General features: G+C 48.8%; 1 long non-coding RNA gene across 2 annotated transcripts in view; it reads right to left on the reverse strand.

The window, feature by feature from the left end:
* Nucleotides 1–5,992: 5,992 nt before the first annotated feature.
* Nucleotides 5,993–27,930, reverse strand: part of LOC127463183 (uncharacterized) — a 55,327-nt gene continuing 33,389 nt past the window's right edge. For both annotated transcript variants that reach the window (XR_007900688.1, XR_007900687.1), the window contains 2 exons: nucleotides 10,722–11,087; nucleotides 5,993–6,214 (listed from right to left, as the gene is read on the reverse strand). This is a non-coding gene — a long non-coding RNA (uncharacterized LOC127463183). The remainder of the gene's footprint in view (nucleotides 6,215–10,721; nucleotides 11,088–27,930) is intronic.

A 27,930-nucleotide genomic window follows, 5' to 3' on the forward strand; every position in this document is an offset into this window, starting at 1 on the left:
GTGACATCACAGAAACCAGTGACGTCACATCCTCCTCTGTGTAATCACAGATCTCCTGTGACATCACATTCTCCTCTGTGATATAACAGCCCCTCTATGACATCACATCCTCCCCTCTGACATCACAGCTCTCCTGTGACATCACATCCTCCTCTGTGACATCACATCATGCCAGTGACGTCCGAGCGCTTCTATGACATCACAAATCTCCAAAAAAATCACACCCTCCTCTGTGACTTCACAGTTCCCTGTGACATCACATCCTCCTCTGCGACATCACATCCTCCTCTGTGACTTCACAGTTCCCTTTGACATCAAATCCTCCTCTGTGACATCATATCCCCTTGTGACATCGCATGTCTCTTATGACATCAAATCATCCTCTGAGACATCACAGATCTCCTGTGACATCACATTCTCCCCTGTGACATCACAGTCCCTCTGTGACATCACATCCACCTCTGTGACATCACATCCTCCTCTGTGACATAACAACTCTCCTGTGCCATCACATCCTCCTCTGCGACATCACATCCTCCTCTGTGACATCACTTCCTCCTCTGTGACATCACATCCCCCTGTGACTTCACAGTTCCCTTTGACATCACATCCTACCCTATGACATCATATCCCCTCTGTGACATCGCAAGTCTCTTTTGACATCAAATCATCCTCTGTCATCACAGATCTCCTGTGATGTCACATTCTCCCCTGTGACATAACAGACCCTCTGTGACATCACATCCTCCTCTGTGACATCACAGCTCTCCTGTGACATCACATACTCCTCTCTGCCATCACATCCTCCTCTGTGATATCACAGCTTTCCTATGACATCACAGCTCCCCTATGACATCACAGCTCCCCTATGACATGACATCCACCCCTGTGACATCACATCCTCCCTGTGATGTCAGAGCTCTTCTATGGCATCACAGATCTCCTATGACATCGCATCCTCCTCTGTGACATCACATGCTTACAGCGACATCACACCCTCCTCTGCGACATCACATCCTCCTGTGTGACTTCACAGTTCCCTTTGACATCACATCCTCCTCTGTGACATCATATCCCCTCTGTGACTTCGCATGTCTCTTATGACATCAAATCATCCTCTGTGACATCACAGATCTCCTGGGACATCACATTCTCCCCTGTGACATCACATCTACCTCTGTGACATCACATCCTCCTCTGTGACATAACAGCTCTCCCGTGGCATCACATCCTCCGCGGTGACATCACATTCCCCCTCCGACTCGCAACTCTCCAATGAAATCACATCCTCCTTCGTGACATCACAGCTCACCTATGTAATCACTGTTCCCCTGTGACATCATAGCCTCCTCTCTGACATTTAATCTTCCTCTGGGACATCACATTCTGCTCTGGGACATTGCATGTTACCTGTGACATCACATCCTCCTCTGTGACATCACAGCTCCCCTCTGACATCACATCCTCATCGGTGACATCACATGCTTACTGTGACATCACATCCTCCTCTGTGAATTCACATCCTCCTCTGTGACATCACAGGCCTCCTATTACATCACATTCTCCTCTGTGAGCGTGAATCCTCCTCTGTGACATCACATCCCGCCCTGTGACATCACAGTAACCTGTGACATCACATCCGACTCTGTGACATCACAGCTCTCCTGTGACATCACATCCTCCTCTGTGACATCACATCCTCCTCTGTGACATCACATCCTCCACTGTGACATAACAGTTCTCCTGTGACATCACATCCTCCTCTGTGACATCACATCCTCCTCTGTGACATCACATGCTTGCTGCGACATCACATCCTCCTCTACGACATCACATCCTCAACTGTGACTTCACTGTTCCCTTTGACATCATATCCTCCTCTGTGACATCATTTCCCCTCTGTGACATGGCATGTCTCTTATGACATCAAATCATCCTCTGTGACATCACATCCTCCTCTGTGACATCACAACCTCCTCTGTGACATTCACAGGTCTCCGATGACATCAGATTCTCCTCTGTGAGCTTGCATCCTCTTCTGTGACATCACATCCCGCCCTGTGACTTCACAGCAACCTGGGACATCATATCCTCATCTGTGGCATCACATCTTCCCCGTTACATCACAGCTCCCATGTGACATCACATCCTCCTCTGTAACATCACATCCGCCCCTGTGACATCAAAACTCCCAGTGACGTCACATCCTCCTCTGTGTCATCACATGTCTCCTATTACACCATATCCTCCCTGTGACATTGCATCCTCCGCTGTGTAGTCACATCCCCTCTGTGACATCGCACGTCTTCTATGACATCACATCCACCTCTGTGACATCGCATCCACATCCACCTCTGTGACATCACATCCCCTCTGTGACATCACCGCTCTCCTATGACATCACAGTTCTCCTGTGACATCACATCCTCCCTGTGACATCACATGCTTCCTGTGACTTCACATCCTCCTCTGTGACATCACAGATCTCCTGTGACATCACATTCTCCTTTGTGACATAACACCTCCTCCGTGACATCACATCCTCCCCTGGGACATCACATCCTCCTCTGTGACATCACATCCCCCTCTGTGGCTTCACAGTTCCCTTTGACATCACATCCTACTCGATGACATCATATCCCCTCTGTGACATCGCATGTCTCTTATGACATCAAATCATCCTCTGTGACATCACAGATCTCCTGTGACATCATATTCTCCCCTATGACATCACATCCTCCTCTATGACATAACAGCCCCTCTGTGACATCACATCCCCCTCTGTGACATCAAATCCTCCTCTGTGACATCACAGTTCTCCTATGACATCACAGCTCCCCTATGACATCGCATCCTCCTCTGTGACATCACATCCCGCCCAGTGACATCACATGCTTACTGCGACATCACATCCTCCTCTGTGATTTCACATCCTCCTCTGTGACATCACAGGTCTCCTATGACATCATATTCTCCTCTGTGAGCTTGCATCCTCCTCAGTGATATCACAGATCTCCTATAACATCACACCCTCCTCTGCGACATCAAATCCTCCTCTGTGACTTCACAGTTCCCTTTGACATCACATCCTCCTCTGTGACATCATATCCCCTCTGTGACTTCGCATGTCTCTTATGACATCAAATCATCCTCTGTGACATCACAGATCTCCTGGGACATCACATTCTCCCCTGTGACATCACATCTACCTCTGTGACATCACATCCTCCTCTGTGACATAACAGCTCTCCCGTGGCATCACATCCTCCGCGGTGACTCACATTCCCCCTGCGACCCAGCGTCTCTCCAATGACATAACCTCCTCCTTCGTGACATCACAGTTTACCTATGAAATCACAGTTCCCCTGTGACATCATAGATGCCTCTCTGACATTTAATCTTCTTTCTGGGACATCACATTCTCCTCTGGGACATTGCATGTTTCCTGTGACAGCACATCCTCCTCTCTGACATCACAGATCTCCTGTGACATCACATCCTCCTCTGTGACATCACATCCTCCTCTGTGAAAACACATTCTTCCTGTGGCATCACATGCTTCCTGTGAAAGCAGACTTACATCTGTGATATCACATCCCCCTCTGTGACATCATATGTCTCCTATGACATCACATCCTCCTTTGTGACATCTCAGCCTCCTTTGTGACAACACAGCTCTCCTATGACATCACAGCTCCCCGATGAGATCACATCCTCCTCTGTGACATCGCATCCTCCTCTGCGAGAACACATCCTCCTCTGTGACATCACAGGTCTCCTATGACATCACATTCTCCTCTGTGAGCTTGCATCCTCCTCTGTGACATCACATCCCGCCCTGTGACATCACAGCAACCTGTGACATCACATCCTTCTCTGCGACATCACATCCTCCTCTGCGACATCACATCCCCCTCTGTGACATCACATGCTTACTGCGACATCACATCCTTCTCTGTGATTTCACATCCTCCTCTGTGACATCACAGGTCTCCTATCCCATCACATTCTCCACCGTGAGCTTGCATTCTCCTCTGTGACATCACCTCCCACCCTGTGACATCACAGAAACCAGTGACGTCACATCCTCCTCTGTGTAATCACAGATCTCCTGTGACATCACATTCTCCTCTGTGACATAACAGCCCCTCTATGACATCACATCCTCCCCTCTGACATCACAGTTCTCCTGTGACATCACATCCTCCTATGTGACATCACATCCTCCCAGTGACATCAGAGCGCTTCTATGACATCACAGATCTCCTATGACATCGCATCCTCCTCTGTGACATCACATGCTTACTGCGACATCACACCCTCCTCTGCGTCATCACATCCTCCTCTGTGACTTCACAGTTCCCTTTGACATCACATCCTCCTCTGTGACATCATATCCCCTCTTTGACTTCGCATGTCTCTTATGACATCAAATCATCCTCTGTGACATCACAGATCTCCTGGGACATCACATTCTCCCCTGTGACATCACATCTACCTCTGTGACATCACATCCTCCTCTGTGACATAACAGCTCTCCCGTGGCATCACATCCTCCGCGGTGACATCACATTCCCCCTGCGACCCCGCAACTCTCCAATGAAATCACATCCTCCTTCGTGACATCACAGCTCACCTATGTATTCACAGTTCCCCTGTGAGATTATAGCCTCCTCTCTGACATTTAATCTTCCTCTGGGACATCACATTCTCCTCTGGGACATCGCATGCTTACTGCGACATCACGTTGTCCTCTGTGAGCTTGCATCCTCCTCTGTGACATAACATCCCGCCCTGTGACGTCACAGCAACCTGTGACATCACATCCTCCTCTGTGACATCACATCCTCCTCTGTGACATAACAGCTCTCCCTTGGCATCACATCCTCCGCGGTGACATCACATTACCCCTGCGACCCCACATCTCTCCAATTAAATCACATCCTCCTTCGTGACATCACAGCTCACCAATGTAATCACAGTTCCCCTGTGACATCATTGCCTCCTCTCTGACATTTAATCTTCCTCTGGGACATCACATTCTCCTCTGGGGCATTGCATGTTTCCTGTGACATCACATCCTCCTCTGTGACATCACAGTGGCCCTAGGACGTCACATCCTCCTCTGTGACATCACATCCTCCTCTGTGACATCACAGCTCTCCTAGGACATCACAGCTCCCCTATGACATCACATCATCCTCTGTGACATCACATCGCGCCCGGTGATATCACATGCTTACTGCGACATCACATCCTCCTCTGTGATATCACATCCTCCTCTGTGACATCCACAGGTCTCCGATGACATCAGATTCTCCTCTGTGAGCTTGCATCCTCTTCTGTGACATCACATCCCGCCCTGTGAATTCACAGCAACCTGGGACATCATATCCTCATCTGTGGCATCACATCTTCCCCGTTACTTCACAGCTCCCATGTGACATCACATCCTCCTCTGTAACATCACATCCGCCCCTGTGACATCAAAACTCCCAGTGACGTCACATCCTCCTCTGTGTCATCACATGTCTCCTATTACACCATATCCTCCCTGTGACATCGCATCCTCCGCTGTGTAATCACATCCCCTCTGTGACATCGCACATCTTCTATGACATCACATCCACCTCTGTGACATCGCATCCACATCCACCTCTGTGACATCACATCCTACTCCATGACATTATATCCCCTCTGTGACATCGTATGTCTCTTATGACATCAAGTCATCCTCTGTCATCACAGATCTCCTGTGATGTCACATTCTCCCCTGTGACATAACAGACCCTCTGTGACATCACATCCTCCTCTGTGACATCACAGCTCTCCTGTGACATCACATCCTCCTCTGTGACATCACATCCTCCTCTGTGACATCACAGCTCTCCTATGACATCACAGCTCCCCTATGACATCACATCCTCCTCTGTGACATCACATCCTCCCTGTGACGTCAGAGCTCTTCTATGACATCACAGATGTCTATGACATCGCATCCTCCTCTGTGACATCACATGCTTACTGCGACATCACACCCTCCTCTGCGACATCACATCCTCCTCTGTGACTTCACAGTTCCCTTTGACATCACATCCTCCTCTGTGACATCATAACCCCTCTGTGACTTCGCATGTCTCTTATGACATCACATCCTCCACTGTGACATCACAGCTCTCCTGTGACATCACATCCTCCTCTGTGACATCACATCCTCCTCTGTGGCATCACATCCTCCTCTGTGACATCACTTGAACCCTAGGACATCACATCCTCCTCTGTGACATCACATCCTCCTCTGTGACATCACATCCCCCTCTGACTTCACAGTTCCCTTTGACATCACATCCTACCCTATGACATCATATACCCTCTGTGACATCGCAAGTCTCTTTTGACATCAAATCATCCTCTGTCATCACAGATCTCCTGTGATGTCACATTCTCCCCTGTGACATAACAGACCCACTGTGACATCACATCCTCCTCTGTGACATCACAGATCTCCTGTGACATCACATCCTCCTCTGTGACATCACATCCTCCTCTGTGATATCACAGCCCTCCTATGACATCACAGTTCCCCTATGACATCACATCCTCCTCTGTGACATCACATCCTCCCTGTGACGTCAGAGCTCTTCTATGACATCACAGATCTCCTATGACATCGCATCCTCCTCTGTGACATCACATGCTTACTGCGACATCACACCCTCCTCTGTGACATCACATCCTCCTCTGTGACTTCACAGTTCCCTTTGACATCACATCCTCCTCTGTGACATCATATCCCCTCTGTGACTTCGCATGTCTCTTATGACATCAAATCATCCTCTGTGACATCACAGATCTCCTGTGACATCACATTCTCCTCTGTGGCATCACATCCTCCTCTGTGACATCACTTGAACCCTAGGACATCACATCCTCCTCTGTGACATCACATCCTCCTCTGTGACATCACATCCCCCTCTGACTTCACAGTTCCCTTTGACATCACATCCTACCCTATGACATCATATACCCTCTGTGACATCGCAAGTCTCTTTTGACATCAAATCATCCTCTGTCATCACAGATCTCCTGTGATGTCACATTCTCCCCTGTGACATAACAGACCCACTGTGACATCACATCCTCCTCTGTGACATCACAGATCTCCTGTGACATCACATCCTCCTCTGTGACATCACATCCTCCTCTGTGATATCACAGCCCTCCTATGACATCACAGTTCCCCTATGACATCACATCCTCCTCTGTGACATCACATCCTCCCTGTGACGTCAGAGCTCTTCTATGACATCACAGATCTCCTATGACATCGCATCCTCCTCTGTGACATCACATGCTTACTGCGACATCACACCCTCCTCTGTGACATCACATCCTCCTCTGTGACTTCACAGTTCCCTTTGACATCACATCCTCCTCTGTGACATCATATCCCCTCTGTGACTTCGCATGTCTCTTATGACATCAAATCATCCTCTGTGACATCACAGATCTCCTGTGACATCACATTCTCCTCTGTGACATCACATCTACCTCTGTGACATCAAATCATCCTCTGTGACATCACAGATCTCCTGTGACATCACATTCTCCCCTGTATCATGACAGTCCCTCTGTGACATCACAACCACCTCTGTGACATCACATCCTCCTCTGTGACATAACACGTCTCCTGTGCCATCACATCCCCCTCTGTGACATCACATCCTCCTCCGTGACATCACAGTTCTCCTATGACATCACACCTCCCCTATGACATCACATCCTCCTCTGTGACATCACATCCCGCCCGGTGACATCACATGCTTACTGCGAAATCACATCCTCCTCTGTGATTTCACATCCTCCTCAGTGATATCACAGATCTCCTGTGACATCACATTCTCCCCTGTGACATAACAGCCCCTCTGTGACATCACATCCTCCTCTGTGACATCACATCCTCCTCTGTGACATAACAGCTCTCCTACGACATCAAAGTTCTCCTGTGACATCACATCCTTCCTGTGACATCACATGCTTCCTGTGACTTCACATACTCCTCTATGGCATCACATCCTCCTCTGTGACATCCTATCCTCCTCTGTGACATCACATCATCCCTGTGACATCACATCCTCCTCTGTGACATCACAGCTCTCCTGTGACATCACATCCTCCTCTGCGACATCACATCCTCCTCTGTGATATCACAGCTCTCCTATGACATCACAGCTCCCCTATGTCATCACATCCTCCTCTGTGACATCACATCCTCCCTGTGATGTCAGAGCTCTTCTATGACATCACAGATCTCCTATGACAACGCATCCTCCTCTGTGACATCACATGCTTACTGCGACATCACACCCTCCTCTGCGACATCACATCCTCCTCTGTGACTTCACAGTTCCCTTTGACATCACATCCTCCTCTGTGACATCATATACCCTCTGTAACTTCGCATGTCTCTTATGACATCAAATCATCCTCTGTGACATCACAGATCTCCTGTGACATCACATTCTCCCCTGTGACATCACATCTACCTTTGTGACATCAAATCATCCTCTGTGACATCACAGATCTCCTGTGACATCACATTCTCCCCTGTATCATGACAGTCCCTCTGTGACATCACAACCACCTCTGTGACATCACATCCTCCTCTGTGACTTAACACGTCTCCTGTGCCATCACATCCCCCTCTGTGACATCACATCCTCCTCCGTGACATCACAGTTCTCCTATGACATCACACCTCCCCTATGACATCACATCCTCCTCTGTGACATCACATCCCGCCCGGTGACATCACATGCTTACTGCGACATCACATCCTCCTCTGTGATTTCACATCCTCCTCAGTGATATCACAGATCTCCTGTGACATCACATTCTCCCCTGTGACATAACAGCCGCTCTGTGACATCACATCGTCTTCTGTGACATCACATCCTCCTCTGTGACATAACAGCTCTCCTATGACATCACAGTTCTCCTGTGACATCACATCCTTCCTGTGACATCACATGCTTCCTGTGACTTCACATACTCCTCTATGGCATCACATCCTCCTCTGTGACATCCTATCCTCCTCTGTGACATCACATCATCCCTGTGACATCACATCCTCCTCTGTGACATCACAGATCTCCTGTGACATCACATTCTCCTCTGTGACATAACAGCTCCTCTGTGACATCATATCCTCCCCTGGGACATCACAGTTCTCCTTCGAGGTCACATCCTCCTCTGTGACATCACATCCTCCTCTGTGACATCACATCCCCCTCTGTGGCTTCACAGTTCCCTTTGACATCACATCCTACTCCATGACATTATATCCCCTCTGTGACATCGCATGTCTCTTATGACATCAAATCATCCTCTCCCATCACAGATCTCCTGTGACATCACATCCTCCTTCGTGACATCACCGCTCACCTATGTAATCACAGTTCCCCTGTGACATCGTAGCCTCCTCTCTGACATTTAATCTTCCTCTGGGACATCACATTCTCCTCTGGGACATTGCATGTTTCCTGTGACATCACATCCTCCTCTGTGACATAACACCTCTCCCATGGTATCACATCCTCCGCGGTGACATCACATTCCCCCTGCGACCCCGCATCTCTCCAATGAAATCACATCCTCCTTCGTGACATCACAGCTCACCTATGTAATCACAGTTCCCCTGTGACATCATAGCCTCCTCTCTGACATTTAATCTTCCTCTGGGACATCACATTCTCCTCTGGGACATTGCATGTTTCCTCTGACATCACATCCTCCTCTGTGATATCACAGATCTCCTGTGACATCACATTCTCCCCTATGACATCACAGCTCCCCTATGACATCAAATCCTCCTCTGTGAAAGCACATCCTCCTCTGTGACATCACATCCTCCTCTGTGACATCACAGCTCTCCTATGACATCACAGATCCCTATTATATCACAACCCCTCTCTGACATCACATCCTCCACTGTGACATCACAGATCTCCTGTGACATCACATCCTCCTCTGTGACATCACATCCTCCTCTGTGGCATCACATCCTCCTCTGTGACATCACTTGAACCCTAGGACATCACATCCTCCTCTGTGACATCACATCCTCCTCTGTGACATCACATCCCACTCTGACTTCACAGTTCCCTTTGACATCACATCCTACCCTATGACATCATATCCCCTCTGTGACATCGCAAGTCTCTTTTGACATCAAATCATCCTCTGTCATCACAGATCTCCTGTGATATCACATTCTCCCCTGTGACATAACAGACCCTCTGTGACATCACATCCTCCTCGGTGACATCACAGCTCTCCTGTGACATCACATCCTCCTCTGTGACATCACATCCTCCTCTGTGACATCACAGCTCTCCTATGACATCACAGCTCCCCTATGACATCACATCCTCCTCTGTGACATCACATCCTCCCTGTGACGTCAGAGCTCTTCTATGACATCACAGATCTCCTATGACATCGCATCCTCCTCTGTGACATCACATGCTTACAGCGACATCACACCCTCCTCTGCGACATCACATCCTCCTCTGTGACTTCACAGTTCCCTTTGACATCACATCCTCCTCTGTGACATCATAACCCCTCTGTGACTTCGCATGTCTCTTATGACATCACATCCTCCACTGTGACATCACAGCTCTCCTGTGACATCACATCCTCCTCTGTGACATCACAACCTCCTCTGTGGCATCACATCCTCGTCTGTGACATCACTTGAACCCTAGGACATCACATCCTCCTCTGTGACATCACATCCTCCTCTGTGACATCACATCCCCCTCTGACTTCACAGTTCCCTTTGACATCACATCCTACCCTATGACATCATATCCCCTCTGTGACATCGCAAGTCTCTTTTGACATCAAATCATCCTCTGTCATCACAGATCTCCTGTGATGTCACATTCTCCCCTGTGACATAACAGACCCTCTGTGACATCACATCCTCCTCTGTGACATCACAGCTCTCCTGTGACATCACATCCACCTCTGTGCCATCACATCCTCCTCTGTGATATCACAGCTCTCCTATGACATCACAGCTCCCCTATGACATCACATCCTCCTCTGTGACATCACATCCTCCTCTGTGACATCACATCCTCCTCTGTGATATCACAGCTCTCCTATGACATCACAAGTCCCCTATGACAGCACAGCTCCCCTCTGACATCACATCCTCCTCTGTGACATCACATCCTCCCTGTCACGTCAGAGCTCTTCTATGACATCACAGATCTCCTATGACATCGCATCCTCCTCTGTGACATCTCATGCTTACTGCGACATAACACCCTCCGGTGTGACATCACATCCTCCTCTGTGACTTCACAGTTCCCTTTGACATCACATCCTCCTCTGTGACATCATATCCCCTCTGTGACTTCGCATGTCTCTTATGACATCACATCATCCTCTGTGACATAACAGATCTCCTGTGACATCACATTCTCCCCTGTGACATCACATCTACCTCTGTGACATCAAATCATCCTCTGTGACATCACAGATCTCCTGTGACATCACATTCTCCCCTGTATCATGACAGTCCCTCTGTGACATCACAACCACCTCTGTGACATCACATCCTCCTCTGTGACATATCACGTCTCCTGTGCCATCACATCTCCCTCTGTGACATCACATCCTCCTCCGTGACATCACAGTTCTCCTATGACATCACACCTCCCCTATGACATCACATCCTCCTCTGTGACATCACATCCCGCCCGGTGACATCACATGCTTACTGCGACATCACATCCTCCTCTGTGATTTCACATCCTCCTCAGTGATATCACATATCTCCTGTGACATCACATTCTCCCCTGTGACATAACAGCCCCTCTGTGACATCACATCCTCCTCTGTGACATCACATCCTCCTCTGTGACATAACAGCTCTCCTATGACATCACAGTTCTCCTGTGACATCACATCCTTCCTGTGACATCACATGCTTCCTGTGACTTCACATACTCCTCTATGGCATCACATCCTCCTCTGTGACATCCTATCCTCCTCTGTGACATCACATCCTCCCTGTGACATCACATGCTCCTCTGGGACAAGACAGCTCCATGTGACATCACATCCTCTTCTGTGACATCACAGCTCCCCGGGGCATCGCATCCCCACCTGCAACATCACGTCACTCCTATGACATCAGATCTTCCTTTGTGACATCACAGCTCACCTATGAAATCACAGTTCCCCTGTGACATCATAGCCTCCTCTCTGACATTTAATCTTCCTCTGGGACATTACATTCTCCTCTGGGACATTGCATGTTTCCTGTGACAGCATATCCTCCTCTGTGACATCACAGATCTCCTGTGACATCACATCCTCCTCTGTGCCATCACATACTCCCCATGGCATCACATTCTCCTCTGTGACATTGGAGCTCTCCTATGACATCACATCTTTCCTGATATCACATGCTTCCTACGACATCACATTCTCCTCTCTGACATCACATCGTCCTCTGTGACATCACTTTCCCCTCTGTGACATCGCATGTCTCTTATGAAAGCACATCCTGCTCTGTGACATCACAGATCTGTGACATCACATCCTCCTCTGTGACATCACATTGCACTCTGCTACATCACATCCTCAACTGTGACATCACAGCTCCACGTGACATCACATCCTCCTCTGTGACATCGGATGTCTCCTAGGAAATCAATTTCTCCTCTGTGACATCACATCCTTCTCTGTGTCATCGCAGCTCCACTGTGACATGAAATCCTTCTTGTGACATCACACGCTTCCTGTGACATCACATCCTCCCCTGTGTCATCACTTGTACCCTAGGACATCACATCCTCCTCTGTGACATCACATCCTCCTCTGTGACATCACATCCCCCTCTGTGACTTCACAGTTCCCTTTGACATCACATCCTACCCTATGATATCATATACCCTCTGTGACATCGCAAGTCTCGTATGACATCAAATCATCCTCTGTCATCACAGATCTCCTGTGACATCACATCCTCCTCTGAGACATCACATCCTCCTCTGTGACATCACAGTTCCCCTATGACATCACATCCTCCTCTGTGACATCACATCCTCCCTGTCACGTCAGAGCTCTTCTATGACATCACAGATCTCCTATAACATCACACCCTCCTCTGCGACATCACATCCTCCTCTGTGACTTCACAATTCCCTTTGACATCACATCCTCCTCTGTGACATCATATGCCCTCTGTGAATTCGCATGTCTCTTATGACATCAAATCATCCTCTGTGACATCACAGATCTCCTGTGACATCACATTCTCCCCTGTGACATCACATCTACCTCTGTGACATCACATCCCCCTCTGACTTCACAGTTCCCTTTGACATCACATCCTCCTCTGTGACATCATATCCCCTCTGTGAATTCGCATGTCTCTTATGACATCAAATCATCCTCTGTGACATCACAGATCTCCTGGGACATCACATTCTCCCCTGTGACATCACATCTACCTCTGTGACATCACATCCTCCTCTGTGACATAACAGCTCTCCCGTGGCATCACATCCTCCGCGGAGACATCACATTCCCCCTGCGACCCCGCAACTCTCCAATGAAATCACATCCTCCTTCGTGACATCACAGCTCACCTATGTAATCACAGTTCCCCTGTGACATCATAGCCTCCTCTCTGACATTTAATCTTCCCCTGGGACATCACATTCTCCTCTGGGACATTGCATGTTTCCTGTGACATCACATCCTCCTCTGTGACATCACAGCTCCCCTATGACATCACATCCTCATCGGTGAACATCACATGCTTACTGCGACATCACATCCTCCTCTGTGAATTCACATCCTCCTCTGTGAAATCACAGGCCTCCTATTACATCACATTCTCCTCTGTGAGCGTGAATCCTCCTCTGTGACATCACATCCCGCCCTGTGACATCACAGTAACCTGTGACATCACATCCGACTCTGTGACATCACAGCTCTCCTGTGACATCACATCCTCCTCTGTGACATCACATCCTCCTCTGTGACATCACATCCTCCACTGTGACATAACAGTTCTCCTGTGACATCACATCCTCCTCTGTGACATCACATCCTCCTCTGTGACATCACATGCTTGCTGCGACATCACATCCTCCTCTACGACATCACATCCTCAACTGTGACTTCACTGTTCCCTTTGACATCATATCCTCCTCTGTGACATCATTTCCCCTCTGTGACATGGCATGTCTCTTATGACATCAAATCATCCTCTGTGACATCACATCCTCCTCTGTGACATCACAACCTCCTCTGTGACATTCACAGGTCTCCGATGACATCAGATTCTCCTCTGTGAGCTTGCATCCTCTTCTGTGACATCACATCCCGCCCTGTGACTTCACAGCAACCTGGGACATCATATCCTCATCTGTGGCATCACATCTTCCCCGTTACATCACAGCTCCCATGTGACATCACATCCTCCTCTGTAACATCACATCCGCCCCTGTGACATCAAAACTCCCAGTGACGTCACATCCTCCTCTGTGTCATCACATGTCTCCTATTACACCATATCCTCCCTGTGACATCGCATCCTCCGCTGTGTAGTCACATCCCCTCTGTGACATCGCACGTCTTCTATGACATCACATCCACCTCTGTGACATCGCATCCACATCCACCTCTGTGACATCACATCCCCTCTGTGACATCACCGCTCTCCTATGACATCACAGTTCTCCTGTGACATCACATCCTCCCTGTGACATCACATGCTTCCTGTGACTTCACATCCTCCTCTGTGACATCACAGATCTCCTGTGACATCACATTCTCCTTTGTGACATAACACCTCCTCCGTGACATCACATCCTCCCCTGGGACATCACATCCTCCTCTGTGACATCACTTCCCCCTCTGTGGCTTCACAGTTCCCTTTGACATCACATCCTACTCGATGACATCATATCCCCTCTGTGACATCGCATGTCTCTTATGACATCAAATCATCCTCTGTGACATCACAGATCTCCTGTGACATCATATTCTCCCCTATGACATCACATCCTCCTCTATGACATAACAGCCCCTCTGTGACATCACATCCCCCTCTGTGACATCAAATCCTCCTCTGTGACATCACAGTTCTCCTATGACATCACAGCTCCCCTATGACATCGCATCCTCCTCTGTGACATCACATCCCGCCCAGTGACATCACATGCTTACTGCGACATCACATCCTCCTCTGTGATTTCACATCCTCCTCTGTGACATCACAGGTCTCCTATGACATCATATTCTCCTCTGTGAGCTTGCATTCTCCTCAGTGATATCACAGATCTCCTATAACATCACACCCTCCTCTGCGACATCAAATCCTCCTCTGTGACTTCACAGTTCCCTTTGACATCACATCCTCCTCTGTGACATCATATCCCCTCTGTGACTTCGCATGTCTCTTATGACATCAAATCATCCTCTGTGACATCACAGATCTCCTGGGACATCACATTCTCCCCTGTGACATCACATCTACCTCTGTGACATCACATCCTCCTCTGTGACATAACAGCTCTCCCGTGGCATCACATCCTCCGCGGTGACTCACATTCCCCCTGCGACCCAGCGTCTCTCCAATGACATAACCTCCTCCTTCGTGACATCACAGTTTACCTATGAAATCACAGTTCCCCTGTGACATCATAGATGCCTCTCTGACATTTAATCTTCTTTCTGGGACATCACATTCTCCTCTGGGACATTGCATGTTTCCTGTGACAGCACATCCTCCTCTCTGACATCACAGATCTCCTGTGACATCACATCCTCCTCTGTGACATCACATCCTCCTCTGTGAAAACACATTCTTCCTGTGGCATCACATACTTCCTGTGAAAGCAGACTTACATCTGTGATATCACATCCCCCTCTGTGACATCATATGTCTCCTATGACATCACATCCTCCTTTGTGACATCTCAGCCTCCTTTGTGACAACACAGCTCTCCTATGACATCACAGCTCCCCGATGAGATCACATCCTCCTCTGTGACATCGCATCCTCCTCTGCGAGAACACATCCTCCTCTGTGACATCACAGGTCTCCTATGACATCACATTCTCCTCTGTGAGCTTGCATCCTCCTCTGTGACATCACATCCCGCCCTGTGACATCACAGCAACCTGTGACATCACATCCTTCTCTGCGACATCACATCCTCCTCTGCGACATCACATCCCCCTCTGTGACATCACATGCTTACTGCGACATCACATCCTTCTCTGTGATTTCACATCCTCCTCTGTGACATCACAGGTCTCCTATCCCATCACATTCTCCACCGTGAGCTTGCATTCTCCTCTGTGACATCACCTCCCACCCTGTGACATCACAGAAACCAGTGACGTCACATCCTCCTCTGTGTAATCACAGATCTCCTGTGACATCACATTCTCCGCTGTGACATAACAGCCCCTCTATGACATCACATCCTCCCCTCTGACATCACAGTTCTCCTGTGACATCACATCCTCCTATGTGACATCACATCCTCCCAGTGACATCAGAGCGCTTCTATGACATCACAGATCTCCTATGACATCGCATCCTCCTCTGTGACATCACATGCTTACTGCGACATCACACCCTCCTCTGCGTCATCACATCCTCCTCTGTGACTTCACAGTTCCCTTTGACATCACATCCTCCTCTGTGACATCATATCCCCTCTTTGACTTCGCATGTCTCTTATGACATCAAATCATCCTCTGTGACATCACAGATCTCCTGGGACATCACATTCTCCCCTGTGACATCACATCTACCTCTGTGACATCACATCCTCCTCTGTGACATAACAGCTCTCCCGTGGCATCACATCCTCCGCGGTGACATCACATTCCCCCTGCGACCCCGCAACTCTCCAATGAAATCACATCCTCCTTCGTGACATCACAGCTCACCTATGTATTCACAGTTCCCCTGTGAGATTATAGCCTCCTCTCTGACATTTAATCTTCCTCTGGGACATCACATTCTCCTCTGGGACATCGCATGCTTACTGCGACATCACGTTGTCCTCTGTGAGCTTGCATCCTCCTCTGTGACATAACATCCCGCCCTGTGACGTCACAGCAACCTGTGACATCACATCCTCCTCTGTGACATCACATCCTCCTCTGTGACATAACAGCTCTCCCTTGGCATCACATCCTCCGCGGTGACATCACATTACCCCTGCGACCCCACATCTCTCCAATTAAATCACATCCTCCTTCGTGACATCACAGCTCACCAATGTAATCACAGTTCCCCTGTGACATCATTGCCTCCTCTCTGACATTTAATCTTCCTCTGGGACATCACATTCTCCTCTGGGGCATTGCATGTTTCCTGTGACATCACATCCTCCTCTGTGACATCACAGCGGCCCTATGACGTCACATCCTCCTCTGTGACATCACATCCTCCTCTGTGACATCACAGCTCTCCTAGGACATCACAGCTCCCCTATGACATCACATCATCCTCTGTGACATCACATCGCGCCCGGTGATATCACATGCTTACTGCGACATCACATCCTCCTCTGTGATATCACATCCTCCTCTGTGACATCCACAGGTCTCCGATGACATCAGATTCTCCTCTGTGAGCTTGCATCCTCTTCTGTGACATCACATCCCGCCCTGTGAATTCACAGCAACCTGGGACATCATATCCTCATCTGTGGCATCACATCTTCCCCGTTACTTCACAGCTCCCATGTGACATCACATCCTCCTCTGTAACATCACATCCGCCCCTGTGACATCAAAACTCCCAGTGACGTCACATCCTCCTCTGTGTCATCACATGTCTCCTATTACACCATATCCTCCCTGTGACATCGCATCCTCCGCTGTGTAATCACATCCCCTCTGTGACATCGCACGTCTTCTATGACATCACATCCACCTCTGTGACATCGCATCCACATCCACCTCTGTGACATCACATCCTACTCCATGACATTATATCCCCTCTGTGACATCGTATGTCTCTTATGACATCAAGTCATCCTCTGTCATCACAGATCTCCTGTGATGTCACATTCTCCCCTGTGACATAACAGACCCTCTGTGACATCACATCCTCCTCTGTGACATCACAGCTCTCCTGTGACATCACATCCTCCTCTGTGACATCACATCCTCCTCTGTGACATCACAGCTCTCCTATGACATCACAGCTCCCCTATGACATCACATCCTCCTCTGTGACATCACATCCTCCCTGTGACGTCAGAGCTCTTCTATGACATCACAGATGTCTATGACATCGCATCCTCCTCTGTGACATCACATGCTTACTGCGACATCACACCCTCCTCTGCGACATCACATCCTCCTCTGTGACTTCACAGTTCCCTTTGACATCACATCCTCCTCTGTGACATCATAACCCCTCTGTGACTTCGCATGTCTCTTATGACATCACATCCTCCACTGTGACATCACAGCTCTCCTGTGACATCACATCCTCCTCTGTGACATCACATCCTCCTCTGTGGCATCACATCCTCCTCTGTGACATCACTTGAACCCTAGGACATCACATCCTCCTCTGTGACATCACATCCTCCTCTGTGACATCACATCCCCCTCTGACTTCACAGTTCCCTTTGACATCACATCCTACCCTATGACATCATATCCCCTCTGTGACATCGCAAGTCTCTTTTGACATCAAATCATCCTCTGTCATCACAGATCTCCTGTGATGTCACATTCTCCCCTGTGACATAACAGACCCACTGTGACATCACATCCTCCTCTGTGACATCACAGATCTCCTGTGACATCACATCCTCCTCTGTGACATCACATCCTCCTCTGTGATATCACAGCCCTCCTATGACATCACAGTTCCCCTATGACATCACATCCTCCTCTGTGACATCACATCCTCCCTGTGACGTCAGAGCTCTTCTATGACATCACAGATCTCCTATGACATCGCATCCTCCTCTGTGACATCACATGCTTCCTGCGACATCACACCCTCCTCTGCGACATCACATCCTCCTCTGTGACTTCACAGTTCCCTTTGACATCACATCCTCCTCTGTGACATCATATCCCCTCTGTGACTTCGCATGTCTCTTATGACATCAAATCATCCTCTGTGACATCACAGATCTCCTGTGACATCACATTCTCCTCTGTGACATCACATCTACCTCTGTGACATCAAATCATCCTCTGTGACATCACAGATCTCCTGTGACATCACATTCTCCCCTGTATCATGACAGTCCCTCTGTGACATCACAACCACCTCTGTGACATCACATCCTCCTCTGTGACATAACACGTCTCCTGTGCCATCACATCCCCCTCTGTGACATCACATCCTCCTCCGTGACATCACAGTTCTCCTATGACATCACACCTCCCCTATGACATCACATCCTCCTCTGTGACATCACATCCCGCCCGGTGACATCACATGCTTACTGCGAAATCACATCCTCCTCTGTGATTTCACATCCTCCTCAGTGATATCACAGATCTCCTGTGACATCACATTCTCCCCTGTGACATAACAGCCCCTCTGTGACATCACATCCTCCTCTGTGACATCACATCCTCCTCTGTGACATAACAGCTCTCCTACGACATCAAAGTTCTCCTGTGACATCACATCCTTCCTGTGACATCACATGCTTCCTGTGACTTCACATACTCCTCTATGGCATCACATCCTCCTCTGTGACATCCTATCCTCCTCTGTGACATCACATCATCCCTGTGACATCACATCCTCCTCTGTGACATCACAGATCTCCTGTGACATCACATCCTCCTCTGCGACATCACATCCTCCTCTGTGATATCACAGCTCTCCTATGACATCACAGCTCCCCTATGAAATCACATCCTCCTCTGTGACATCACATCCTCCCTGTGATGTCAGAGCTCTTCTATGACATCACAGATCTCCTATGACATCGCATCCTCCTCTGTGACATCACATGCTTACTGCGACATCACACCCTCCTCTGCGACACCACATCCTCCTCTGTGACTTCACAGTTCCCTTTGACATCACATCCTCCTCTGTGACATCATATACCCTCTGTAACTTCGCATATCTCTTATGACATCAAATCATCCTCTGTGACATCACAGATCTCCTGTGACATCACATTCTCCCCTGTGACATCACATCTACCTCTGTGACATCAAATCATCCTCTGTGACATCACAGATCTCCTGTGACATCACATTCTCCCCTGTATCATGACAGTCCCTCTGTGACATCACAACCACCTCTGTGACATCACATCCTCCTCTGTGACTTAACACGTCTCCTGTGCCATCACATCCCCCTCTGTGACATCACATCCTCCTCCGTGACATCACAGTTCTCCTATGACATCACACCTCCCCTATGACATCACATCCTCCTCTGTGACATCACATCCCGCCCGGTGACATCACATGCTTACTGCGACATCACATCCTCCTCTGTGATTTCACATCCTCCTCAGTGATATCACAGATCTCCTGTGACATCACATTCTCCCCTGTGACATAACAGCCGCTCTGTGACATCACATCGTCCTCTGTGACATCACATCCTCCTCTGTGACATAACAGCTCTCCTATGACATCACAGTTCTCCTGTGACATCACATCCTTCCTGTGACATCACATGCTTCCTGTGACTTCACATACTCCTCTATGGCATCACATCCTCCTCTGTGACATCCTATCCTCCTCTGTGACATCACATCATCCCTGTGACATCACATCCTCCTCTGTGACATCACAGATCTCCTGTGACATCACATTCTCCTCTGTGACATAACAGCTCCTCTGTGACATCATATCCTCCCCTGGGACATCACAGTTCTCCTTCGAGGTCACATCCTCCTCTGTGACATCACATCCTCCTCTGTGACATCACATCCCCCTCTGTGGCTTCACAGTTCCCTTTGACATCACATCCTACTCCATGACATTATATCCCCTCTGTGACATCGCATGTCTCTTATGACATCAAATCATCCTCTCCCATCACAGATCTCCTGTGACATCACATCCTCCTTCGTGACATCACCGCTCACCTATGTAATCACAGTTCCCCTGTGACATCGTAGCCTCCTGTCTGACATTTAATCTTCCTCTGGGACATCACATTCTCCTCTGGGACATTGCATGTTTCCTGTGACATCACATCCTCCTCTGTGACATAACACCTCTCCCATGGTATCACATCCTCCGCGGTGACATCACATTCCCCCTGCGACCCCGCATCTCTCCAATGAAATCACATCCTCCTTCGTGACATCACAGCTCACCTATGTAATCACAGTTCCCCTGTGACATCATAGCCTCCTCTCTGACATTTAATCTTCCTCTGGGACATCACATTCTCCTCTGGGACATTGCATGTTTCCTCTGACATCACATCCTCCTCTGTGATATCACAGATCTCCTGTGACATCACATTCTCCCCTATGACATCACAGCTCCCCTATGACATCAAATCCTCCTCTGTGACAGCACATCCTCCTCTGTGACATCACATCCTCCTCTGTGACATCACAGCTCTCCTATGACATCATAGATCCCTATTACATCACAACCCCTCTCTGACATCACATCCTCCACTGTGACATCACAGATCTCCTGTGACATCACATCCTCCTCTGTGACATCACATCCTCCTCTGTGGCATCACATCCTCCTCTGTGACATCACTTGAACCCTAGGACATCACATCCTCCTCTGTGACATCACATCCTCCTCTGTGACATCACATCCCACTCTGACTTCACAGTTCCCTTTGACATCACATCCTACCCTATGACATCATATCCCCTCTGTGACATCGCAAGTCTCTTTTGACATCAAATCATCCTCTGTCATCACAGATCTCCTGTGATATCACATTCTCCCCTGTGACATAACAGACCCTCTGTGACATCACATCCTCCTCTGTGACATCACAGCTCTCCTGTGACATCACATCCTCCTCTGTGCCATCACATCCTCCTCTGTGATTTCACAGCTCTCCTATGACATCACAGCTCCCCTATGACATCACATCCTTCTCTGTGACATCACATCCTCCCTGTCACGTCAGAGCTCTTCTATGACATCACAGATCTCCTATGACATCGCATCCTCCTCTGTGACATCACATGCTTACTGCGACATCACACCCTCCTCTGCGACATCACATCCTCCTCTGTGACTTCACAGTTCCCTTTGACATCACATCCTCCTCTGTGACATAATAACCCCTCTGTGACCTCGCATGCCTCTTATGACATCACATCCTCCACTGTGACATCACAGCTCTCCTGTGACATCACATCCTCCTCTGTGACATCACATCCTCCTCTGTGGCATCACATCCTCGTCTGTGACATCACTTGAACCCTAGGACATCACATCCTCCTCTGTGACATCACATCCTCCTCTGTGACATCACATCCCCCTCTGACTTCACAGTTCCCTTTGACATCACATCCTACCCTATGACATCATATCCCCTCTGTGACATCGCAAGTCTCTTTTGACATCAAATCATCCTCTGTCATCACAGATCTCCTGTGATGTCACATTCTCCCCTGTGACATAACAGACCCTCTGTGACATCACATCCTCCTCTGTGACATCACAGCTCTCCTGTGACATCACATCCTCCTCTGTGACATCACATCCTCCTCTGTGACATCACATCCTCCTCTGTGATATCACATCCTCCCTGTGACGTCAGAGCTCTTCTATGACATCACAGCTCCCCTATGACATCACATCCTCCTCTGTGACATCACATACTTACTGCGACATCACACCCTCCTCTGCGACATCACATCCTCCTCTGTGACTTCACAGTTCCCTTTGACATCACATCCTCCTCTGTGACATCATATCCCCTCTGTGACTTCGCATGTCTCTTATGACATCAAATCATCCTCTGCGACATCACAGATCTCCTGTGACATCACATTCTCCCCTGTATCATGACAGTCCCTCTGTGACATCACAACCACCTCTGTGACATCACATCCTCCTCTGTGACATAACTGGTCTCCTGTGCCATCACATCTCCCTCTGTGACATCACATCCTCCTCCGTGACATCACAGTTCTCCTATGACATCACAGCTCTCCTATGACATCACAGTTCTCCTGTGACATCACATGCTTCCTGTGACTTCACATACTCCTCTATGGCATCACATCCTCCTCTGTGACATCCCATCCTCCTCTGCGACATCACATCATCCCTGTGACATCACATCCTCCTCTGTGACATCACAGATCTCCTGTGACATCACATTCTCCTCTGTGACATAACAGCTCCTCTGTGACATCACATCCTCCCCTGGGACATCACAGCTCTCCTTCGAGGTCACATCCTCCTCTGTGACATCACATCCTCCTCTGTGACATCACATCCCCCTCTGTGGCTTCACAGTTCCCTTTGACATCACATCCTACTCCATGACATTATATCCCGTCTGTAACATCGCATCTCTCTTATGACATCAAATCATCCTCTCTCATCACAGATCTCCTGTGACATCACATTCTCCCCTGTGACATCACATCCTCCTCTGCGACATAACAGCCCCTCTGTGACATCACATCCTCCTCTGTGACATCACATCCTCCCTGTCACGTCAGAGCTCTTCTATGACATCACAGATCTCCTATAACATCACACCCTCCTAAGCGACATCACATCCTCCTCTGTGACTTCACAGTTCCCTTTGACATCACATTCTCCCTTGTGACATAACAGCTCCTCTGTGACATCACATCCTCCCCTGGGACATAGCTCTCCTGCGAGATCACATCCTCCTCTGTGACATCACATCCTCCTCGGTGACATCACATCCCCCTCTGTGGCTTCACAGTTCCCTTTGACATCACATCCTACTCCATGACATCATATCCCCTCTGTGACATCGCATGTCTCTTATGACATCAAATCATCCTCTCTGACATCACAGATCTCCTGTGACATCACATTCTCCCCTGTGACATAGCCCCTCTGTGACATCACATCCTCCTCTGTGACATCACATCCTCCTCTGTGACATAACAGCTCTCCTATGACATCACAGTTCTCCTGTGGCATCACATCCTTCCGGTGACATCACATGCTTCCTGTGACTTCACATACTCCTCTATGGCATCACATCCTCCTCTGTGACATCCTATCCTCCTCTGTGACATCACATCCTCCCTGTGACATCAAATCCTCCTCTGTGACATCACATCCTCCCTGTGACATCACATGCTCCTCTGGGACAAGACAGCTCCATGTGACATCACATCCTCCTCTGTGACTTCACAGTTCCCTTTGACATCACATCCTCCTCTGTGAATTCACATCCTCCTCTGTGATATCACAGGTCTCCTATGACATCACATTCTCCTCTGTGAGCTTGCATCCTCCTCTGTGACATCACATCCCGCCCTGTGACATCACAGCAACCTGTGACATCACATCCGCCTCTGTGACATCACAGCTCTCCTGTGACATCACATCCTCCTCTGTGACATCACATCCTCCACTGTGACATAACAGTTCTCCTGTGACATCACATCCTCCACTGCGACATCACATCCTCAACTGTGACTTCACAGTTCCCTGTGACAGCATATCCTCCTCTGTGACATCATTTCCCCTCTGTGACATCGCATGTCTCTTATGACATCAAATCATCCTCTGTGACATAACAACCGCCTCTGTGACATCACATCCTCCATGAGACAACGCGTCTCTCCTATGACATCATATCCTCCTTCGTGACATCACCGCTCACCTATGTAATCACAGTTCCCCTGTGACATCATAGCCTCCTCTCTGACATTTAATCTTCCTGTGGGACATCACATTCTCCTCTGGGACATTGCATGTTTCCTGTGACATCACATCCTCCACTGTGACATAACACCTCTCCCATGGCATCACATCCTCCGCGGTGACATAACATTCCCCCTGCGACCCCGCATCTCTCCAATGAAATCACATCCTCCTTCGTGACATCACAGCTCACCTACGTAATCACAGTTCCCCTGTGACATCATAGCCTCCTCTCTGACATTTAATCTTCCTCTGGGACATAAATTCTCCTCTGGGACATTGCATGTTTCCTGTGACATCACATCCTCCTCTGTGATATCACAGATCTCCTGTGACATCACATTCTCCCCTATGACATCACAGCTCCCCTATGACATCACATCCTCCTCTGTGACAGCACATCCTCCTCTGTGACATCACATCCTCCTCTGTGACATCACAGCTCTCCTATGACATCACAGATCCCTATTACATCACAGCCCCTCTCTGACATCACATCCTCCACTGTGACATCACAGCTCTCCTGTGACATCACATCCTCCTCTGTGACATCACATCCTCCTCTGTGGCATCACATCCTCCTCTGTGACATCACTTGAACCCTAATACATCACATCCTCCTCTGTGACATCACATCCTCCTCTGTGACATCACATCCCCCTCTGACTTCACAGTTCCCTTTGACATCACATCCTACCCTATGACATCATATCCCCTCTGTGACATCGCAAGTCTCTTTTGACATCAAATCATCCTCTGTCATCACAGATCTCTTGTGATGTCACATTCTCCCCTGTGACATAACAGACCCTCTGTGACATCACATCCTCCTCTGTGACATCACAGCTCTCCTGTGACATCACATCCTCCTCTGTGCCATCACATCCTCCTCTGTGATATCACAGCTCTCCTATGACATCACAGCTCCCCTATGACATCACATCCTCCTCAGTGACATCACATCCTCCTCTGTGACATCACATCCTCCCCTGTGATATCACAGCTCTCCTATGACATCACAGGTCCCCTATGACATCACAGCTCCCCTCTGACATCACATCCTCCTCTGTGACATCACATCCTCCCTGTCACCTCAGAGCTCTTCTATGACATCACAGATCTCCTATGACATCGCATCCTCCTCTGTGACATCACATGCTTACTGCGACATCACACCCTCCTCTGTGACATCACATCTTCCTCTGTGACTTCACAGTTCCCTTTGACATCACATCCTCCTCTGTGACATCATATCCCCTCTGTAACTTCGCATGTCTCTTATGACATCAAATCATCCTCTGTGACATCACAGATCTCCTGTGACATCACATTCTCCCCTGTGACATCACATCTACCTCTGTGACATCAAATCATCCTCTGTGACATCACAGATCTCCTGTGACATCACATTCTCCCCTGTATCATGACAGTCCCTCTGTGACATCACAACCACCTCTGTGACATCACATCCTCCTCTGTGACTTAGCACGTCTCCTGTGCCACCACATCCCCCTCTGTGACATCACATCCTCCTCCGTGACATCACAGTTCTCCTATGACATCACACCTCCCCTATGACATCACATCCTCCTCTGTGACATCACATCCCGCCCGGTGACATCACATGCTTACTGCGGCATCACATCCTCCTCTGTGATTTCACATCCTCCTCAGTGATATCACAGATCTCCTGTGACATCACATTCTCCCCTGTGACATAACAGACGCTCTGTGACATCACATCCTCCTCTGTGACATCACATCCTCCTCTGTGACATAACAGCTCTCCTATGACATCACAGTTCTCCTGTGATATCACATCCTTACTGTGACATCACATGCTTCCTGTGACTTCACATACTCCTCTATGGCATCACATCCTCCTCTGTGACATCCTATCCTCCTCTGTGACATCAAATCATCCCTGTGACATCACATCCTCCTCTGTGACATCACAGATCTCCTGTGACATCACATTCTCCTCTGTGACATAACAGCTCCTCTGTGACATCATATCCTCCCCTGGGACATCACAGCTCTCCTTCGAGGTCACATCCTCCTCTGTGACATCATATCCTCCTCTGTGACATCACATCCCCCTCTGTGGCTTCACAGTTCCCTTTGACATCACATCCTACTCCATGACATTATATCCCCTCTGTGACATCGCATGTCTCTTATGACATATAATCATCCTCTCTCATCACAGATCTCCTGTGACATCACATCCTCCTCTGTGCCATCACATCCTCCTCTGTGATATCACAGCTCTCCTATGACATCACACCTCCCCTATGACATCACATCCTCCTCTGTGACATCACATCCTCCCTCTGCCGTCAGACCTCTTCTATGACATCACAGATCTCCTATGACATCGCATCCTCCTCTGTGACATCACATGCTTACTGCGACATCACACCCTCCTCTGCGACATCACATCCTCCTCTGTGACTTCACAGTTCCCTTTGACATCACATCCTCCTCTGTGACATCATAACCCCTCTGTGACTTCGCATGTCTCTTATGACATCACATCCTCCACTGTGACATCACAGCTCTCCTGTGACATCACATCCTCCTCTGTGACATCACATCCTCCTCTGTGGCATCACATCCTCCTCTGTGACATCACTTGAACCCTAATACATCACATCCTCCTCTGTGACATCACATCCCCCTCTGACTTCACAGTTCCCTTTGACATCACATCCTACCCTATGACATCATATCCCCTCTGTGACATCACAAGTCTCTTTTGACATCAAATCATCCTCTGTCATCACAGATCTCCTGTGATGTCACATTCTCCCCTGTGACATAACAGACCCACTGTGACATCACATCCTCCTCTGTGACATCACATCCTCCTCTGTGACATCACATCCTCCTCTGTGATATCACAGCTCTCCTATGACATCACAGGTCCCCTATGACATCACAGCTCCCCTATGACATCACATCCTCCTCTGTGACATCACATCCTCCCTGTCACGTCAGAGCTCTTCTATGACATCA

The sequence above is a fragment of the Manacus candei genome, unplaced genomic scaffold (assembly GCF_025592945.1).
Source record: "Manacus candei isolate 608988 ecotype Guabito, Panama unplaced genomic scaffold, ASM2559294v1 h1tg000151l, whole genome shotgun sequence".
Classification (NCBI taxonomy): Eukaryota; Metazoa; Chordata; class Aves; order Passeriformes; family Pipridae; genus Manacus; species Manacus candei.